This window comes from Paramisgurnus dabryanus, chromosome 20, assembly GCF_030506205.2.
Source record: "Paramisgurnus dabryanus chromosome 20, PD_genome_1.1, whole genome shotgun sequence".
NCBI lineage: Eukaryota > Metazoa > Chordata > Actinopteri > Cypriniformes > Cobitidae > Paramisgurnus > Paramisgurnus dabryanus.
In genome coordinates, this window is record NC_133356.1 from 27,450,052 (window position 1) to 27,456,922 (window position 6,871).

The window sequence follows — 6,871 nt, forward strand, 5'->3', positions numbered from 1 at the left end:
GCATCTCAGCACCATACGCTTACAAAAGTGAGTGACGTCTATAGCAATAAAAGCTATATTAACAGAAATTACTAAACCCTAAATTAATCTGTATTTCTTCAATTTAGTTATTCACAGGATGCGGCTGTGCACAAAGATCGCTATAAGCGGAAGTTCTACGTATCAGCGTGAAAATCCCCTATGGTCAAGTTACCTAAAGTAAATAAGTATGTCCCATTCGGATGCGTGAAATAACTGTATCTTCTTTTCTGTTCTGTTCCTAACAACACAGCTTCCATTGACTTGCTGTTGAATATTATAAATTCCCTGCCTTCTTCGTCACAGTAACTTTCCACGTACATAACCCAATTTGGCTAGCTGCTGAAGCGGAACAATATCCAAATTAGCAATTTGCATTGGTCTAAATTAAAAAACTCAACATAATACCGAAAACACTCGACATATCAACAAAACATAAACAGAACATCTTTCCAAACACATATGAAGCTTATTTAAAAACCTCGAACGCATAAACAGTTATTCAAAGTACCTTGAAAAGGGAGATGTAAATAAATAAACATAAGTTCCCGCCTCCTCAGCACGAGCTGACCGATCAATCTAACCCACACCAAGAGAGGCGGGACTTAAGTGAGAACAGCCAATCATCATCGTCGTAACACTCAAAGCCGTGTCATGTTTGAGAGGGGAGGGGGAGAGAAGGCAGACGCAAACAGAGAGCGGCAAACGGAGTAGCGACTGTAGTAGGCGTTTGTGCAAAACTGCGGAAAAATTACAGAAAAAGTGCGGGTGTTGAACCATCTCAGCGGGAAAAGTATCCCACGGATGCGACGCCCCTGTAATCAGGCCAATCGCATCGTACAGATTACCTTGCCAATCAACACAACGCTTTTCAAATCGATTAATTTTTTTCGTTTCAGGAAGAGAGGGATGCCTGGAACTTCAAATGTGAACGGTCAGTATGTGGAAAATAATGTTTGTAACCATGAATCTAGAGAACACATTGTATTAACTTATACTAAATACACACAATAACGTTGTTTTTTAACAATGAAAATGAAATGCACTATAAACCATTTGTCAAAATGATAGCTAACCTCCTAATTAACGTTAAATATTAATCTTAAACGTTTATGTCTTGGCAACATACGGTGGGTTTTTAATAATAGTTTGTTTAATTGAACCATTATCTTTAATATATGTCTACAACAAAACACTTTTGACGTCTGCACTAGGGTAAATATCCCTTTGTTAATCTTACGTTAAGGTGACCAGATTTTTTTAAATGAAAACCGGGGGCATTTCCTAGTTCAACGGTCAAAATATCATTAAAATCTCATTTTGAATAAAAAAAAAATGGGGACAAAACATTATCTGCACTTTTTTACTTACTATTTTTGTCTTGTTTTCAGTTCAAATATAAAAAATTCTTAAATCAAGATGCATTTTCTTCATAAGCAAAATCCCCTAAAAAAAAATCTAGCTTTAAGACAAAAAATATTAACTGAAGTGAATTTGTGCTTAAAACAAGCAAAAAATCTGCCAATGGGTTAAGGAGTAAGAATGTTTTAAAGGAACATGGCCACATTTTGGGAATTTAACTTATTCACAGTATCCCCCAGAGTTAGATAAGTGCTGTAACTGTCTGACGCAGCCCCCGCTAGCTTAGCTTAGCACAAAGACTGGAAGTGAATGGCTCCAACTAGCAAACTGCTCCCAATAAGTGACAAAATAACGCAAACATTTTCCTATTAATGTGTTGTGATTTGTATAGTCACACCGTGTACAAATAAGGTCATATGAGACACAGCCATCTTTTAACTGTATACATACTGGGAACTATATTCTCAGAAGGCGAAGCACTGCTACTGGGTGGAGTTTTTAGGGCTTTATGAACTTCTAAAACCGAGAATGGTACAAAGTTAATAGACTGGCCATTATATGAACTGGATTGTCAGAGCAGGATGTCACAGGCACAGTGCCGACAGCATCAAACAGAGAGCCAGAAGAAATAAAGTGCTCATTAAAACAGTTAAGCATTTCCGTATTATTATGAACAGCTACCAAATCCTTCCTAATAAAGGTTGGTCCAGATTTCAAGTCATTGCACCCAGAAAGGGATTTTATTGTCTTCCAGAATTTCCTGGGATCATTTAAGTTATCAATAGTGAACGACAGATAATATTTTGACTTGTCTTTCTTGATAAAAGATGTACATTTGTTTCTTAGTTGTCTAAAGACCAGCCCATCAGCAGTGGATCCAGAACTCCTTGCTTTAGCCCAAGCCAGGTTACGTTTGTGAATAGAGTCGGCTAGGTTAGTAGAAACCATGGGTTTTCACAGCCCTTTGCTCTATATCGCCTGTACGGGGCATGTGTATTTATGATTCGCATATAGATCTTGATGAAACCCCTGTTCATTAAAAAGTTTAACAACATTGGCATCCGTTTATTTAACCCATATTCCCATCGCATTCCCATTTTCGATAACAAACTGCACACATTAAGATGAACAATACTAAGCCCGGGCATATGCTTAACATGAGATGGCATACTGCAAATCGGGGCCAGGGTTCGGTTGCACGTTACCAGATCAAAGATGGAAGCAGCCTCCATAGGATGCAACACCCATAGAACGATAAACTTACCTAATACTATAACCTGAATGAAGGGATCAACACTTTATCTTTTACCTTAATTGTTAGATGGGTGTTTTCAAAAAAAAAAAATATTCTTGTTGTCTACCCAGGAAAAAAGTCACTGCTGAGGTTCTGCTGCTAAGGTTGTCATAAAGCATTCTTTTTTTCATTTGTTGCATTTGACAATATTGTCAAAAGATTCTGAAAGAAAGAAGTTTCCGAAATTTTAAAGTATTAAACTTTTATTATTGTTTATTTACAGTGTCTTTTATTCTGCTTACCTAAATCATGCAGAAATCTGGCTTGATGTTTGGTCCACCAGTTAGCTGGCTCTGGTGCTTGATAGTCTTCTTCATCCTTCGAATCAAGGCCATCAGGAGTGGCTTTCTGAAGATCATCATTATGTACAGATCCAGTTTTCTCTACTATAAGGTAAAACTTTTTAACTGCAACATTGATGACTGTACACTCACCTAAAGGATTATTAGGAACACCTGTTCAATTTCTCATTAATGCAATTATCTAATCAACCAATCACATGGCAGTTGCTTCAATGCATTTAGGGGTGTGGTCCTGGTCAAGACAATCTCCTGAACTCCAAACTGGATGTCAGAATGGGAATGAAAGGTGATTTAAGCTATTTCAGTCTGCTCAGTTATTGGGATTTTCATGCACAACCATTTCTAGGGTTTACAAAGAATGGTGTGAAAAAGGAAAAACATCCAGTTTTTTGCAGTCCTGTGGGTGAAAATGCCTTGTTGATGCTAGAGGTCAGAGGAGAATGGGCCGACTGATTCAAGCTGATAGAAGAGCAACTTTGACTGGAATAACCACTCGTTACAACCGAGGTATGCAGCAAAGCATTTGTGAAGCCACAACACGCACAACCTTGAGGCAGATGGGCTTCAACAGCAGAAGACCCCACCGGGTACCACTCATCTCCAATACAAATAGGAAAAAGGCTACAATTTGCACAAGCTCACCAAAATTGGACCGTTGAAGACTTGAAAAAGGTTGCCTGCTCTCGATTTCTGTTGAGACATTCAGATGGTAGAGTCAGAATTTGGCGTAAACAGAATGAGAACATGGATCCATCATGCCTTGTTACCACTGTGCAGGCTGCTGCTGGTGGTGTAATGGTGTGGGGGATGTTTTCCTTAGTGCCAATTGGGTATCGTTTAAATGCCTTGGCATACCTGAGCATTGTTTCTGACCATGTCCATCCCTTAATGACCACCATGTACCCATCCTCTGTTGGCTACTTCCAACAGGATAATGCACCATGTCACAAAGCTTGAATTATTTCAAATTGGTTTCTTGAACATGACAATGAGTTCACTGTACTAAAATGGCCCCCACAGTCACCAGATCTCAACCCAATAGAGCATCTTTGGGATGTGGTGGAACGGGAGCTTCGTGCCCTGGATGTGCATCCCACAAATCTCCATCAACTGCAAGATGCTATCCTATCAATATGGGCCAACATTTCTAAAGAATGCTTTCAGCACCTTGTTGAATCAATGCCACGTAGAATTAAGGCAGTTCTGAAGATGAAAAGGGGTCAAACACAGTATTAGTATTGTGTTCCTAATAATCCTTTAGGTCAGTGTATATTTTATACACAGAATTTAACTGTACAAGAGTGAAAGGAACAGTCTGTAGTCCAAAAAGTAACACTGTGTCTTTTTTTCTCTGTTTAAGACTGGAGTGCAGCTGTGTTGCGAATTGCAGCTGTAACATGTCAGATGAGAACTGGCCTTTCCAGCTAAGTCTGGTTGGTTTTCTAAGGGGCCGATCACACCAAACACGTTTATGGCAATTGCAGGCGCCTTTTTTGAATGATTTTTTATGGGCAGTGAGCGTTATGCACACTGTTTATGCGTGCCGAACGCCTTGTTTTTTGCCGTCTACCGCAGGATGCATTTTTGAAGGATTGTGAAAGCGAAAAACTCAAAACGTCATTTGAGTCTTTCCATTGTCCAATCGAATCAGGGGAGCAGCGGGCCTTCCGTTGTAGGGACGGAAGTTAAGGTTTGTTTGAAACAACCGGACTGCAGTCCCTCACTGTCTCCTGTGTGTTTGTGCACCTCTCACCCTTGATTAACATCAGAGCAAGTGTCCTCATATTAATATGACAGTTAACATCAAAAGAGCGCTCACACTTCAATATTTGACTGACAGGACAGCTGCGTCGCTGGTTACCTAGCAATATAAAAAACCACGCCGCACTGCTCTTTTTTTTAAAGTGACCAAAAACGACCTTGCGTTTCCACACATTTAAAACACGTTTGGTGTGATTGGCCCCAACAGGGTTTTTTCTTTTTTCAGCTTTTGCCTTGATATTGTATGTTACATTAGTAAATGCCCGTTGACATTGGCTACTAGCGGTCGTCATATGTAATTGAACAATGCGAACAATGAAGCAGAAGTATAAATGAAAAGTAGCATGTAGCCTACGGCGTTTGGTTTGGTCCGCCTATAAATCAGCCTTAATGACAAATGCATCAGTCTTCAATGATGGTTTAAGTTTACACAGATAAGCACTCCCTTTATGTCTATCCAGACCACAAGGTTTGAGTTCAAGCAGATTCAGATAGTTGGTTAAGTTAATTTTGTAAGTGTTTTGTTGATATTTTAGTCATAATTGATTGTGACAGATTTATTACAGACCTATCTGTCAAAATGACAGCCAATAAGAAAGTTTAATTCAACCTCTGGCTGTAAAGCAGATTTTAAACCAATCTTCTTCATTGTTTCACTAGCTTACCACAATCCATGTGCATCAGCTATGGAAAGTGCAGATCAAACCTCTACCTCCTCCGGCGAGCCTCTTCCACATGTACCAGTAGTAAGGGAATGAATTGTTTGGAATGTGGTCTACAAATGAAAAGTTTATTTTATTAGGGTACATTATTTTAATTACCAAATGATTACTCATATGAATTGAATAAAAAGACATATTTTATTTTTCATCAATGAAAAACATGTTGTTTCACAATATACCCAATGTTTTTTGAACAGTGCAAATTGGAGACTATGACCTTGTTCTCACTATTAGCCCAAATCCGATTTTTCTACATATCCGGTTGAAATCCATTTAAAACTACATCCATGTGTACATTCCCTTTTAGTTCTAAATATGATTTAAACTGACAGTGTGAAGATAGTCTGTGAGATCAAACAAAAACGTTTAAATGTAAGCCTTGCTTAATACCTTATTACCCATAAATTATTCTCTTTATACTATGGCCACTTGCTTTTGTTTATTTTGCAGCACACAATAGGAGAGGACAGATAAGGAAAACATTATTCATTATTTTATCTAGGGGTCATTAGAGTTCAATCAACATCCTCACCATGCTCTCCAGCTTTAGGTGCTTAGACCTGTTTTTAATAAAAAAATACAATGACAGATGCTTCAGCATGATGCCTTTATGGCATGAAAGATCCAAATCTTCATTTAAACCCAAAACCCAAGACATTTAATTGATTACAACCATAATATTGAACTTTAATGTAAGTATTGAGAAAATAATGAATTCTAACTGTGGTGGTGATATCAAAAACATTTTGGGTGTATTATTTAAAGACCATGTCCACAAACTTATGTTTTTCATAATTTGGGTGCAATTAAAATAAACGACATACTTTGTCTGATGTGATGATGTTCCCATTGTGTTATGTTGTTACAGACAGAACTGAACTGGAGTCTGTGAACTAATGCTGTGTTCGAGACAACTTAGATGTTGGATATTATCAACCTCAAAACCGTAAGAAATCTGGAACAGCAAACAAAGTTGGGTATCCGACCTCTCAACTTGGGACAGATCGATCAACACCGACCTCAGCAAGATGCGTCATTTGACATCGCAGATAAGGTGTGGCTAGCATTTCACAGCCTTAGATGAACCACAAACAAACTTTAAACAGCACCTAATATATATGAACATGAGTGTTAAATTATCCACACTGTAAAAAATACTTTGCTGCCTTAAATGTTTTTGTTGAACTAACTCGAATTTACAAGTCACCTTAACTTACTATTATTTATCTTGACTAAAGATGAATTGTTATAACTACAGGTGAGTTGTTATAACTTATAAAATTAAGTTGACTTTTCTCAACTATATTTTATATATTGTGACAACTCATTTCTGTTAACATGACTTGTAAATTGATTTATCAAAAATTTTTAAGGCAGCAAAGTATTTTTTACAGTGCAGTAAATGTTTTCTG

General features: G+C 37.9%; 1 long non-coding RNA gene across 1 annotated transcript; it reads left to right on the forward strand.

Moving 5' to 3' along the window:
* Positions 1-728: 728 nt before the first annotated feature.
* LOC135730746 (uncharacterized) lies at positions 729-6,507 on the forward strand. The gene is made up of 3 exons (XR_010526082.2): positions 729-952; positions 2,930-3,067; positions 6,328-6,507. It is a non-coding gene; the product is annotated as an uncharacterized lncRNA (long non-coding RNA).
* The last annotated feature ends 364 nt before the right edge of the window (positions 6,508-6,871 follow it).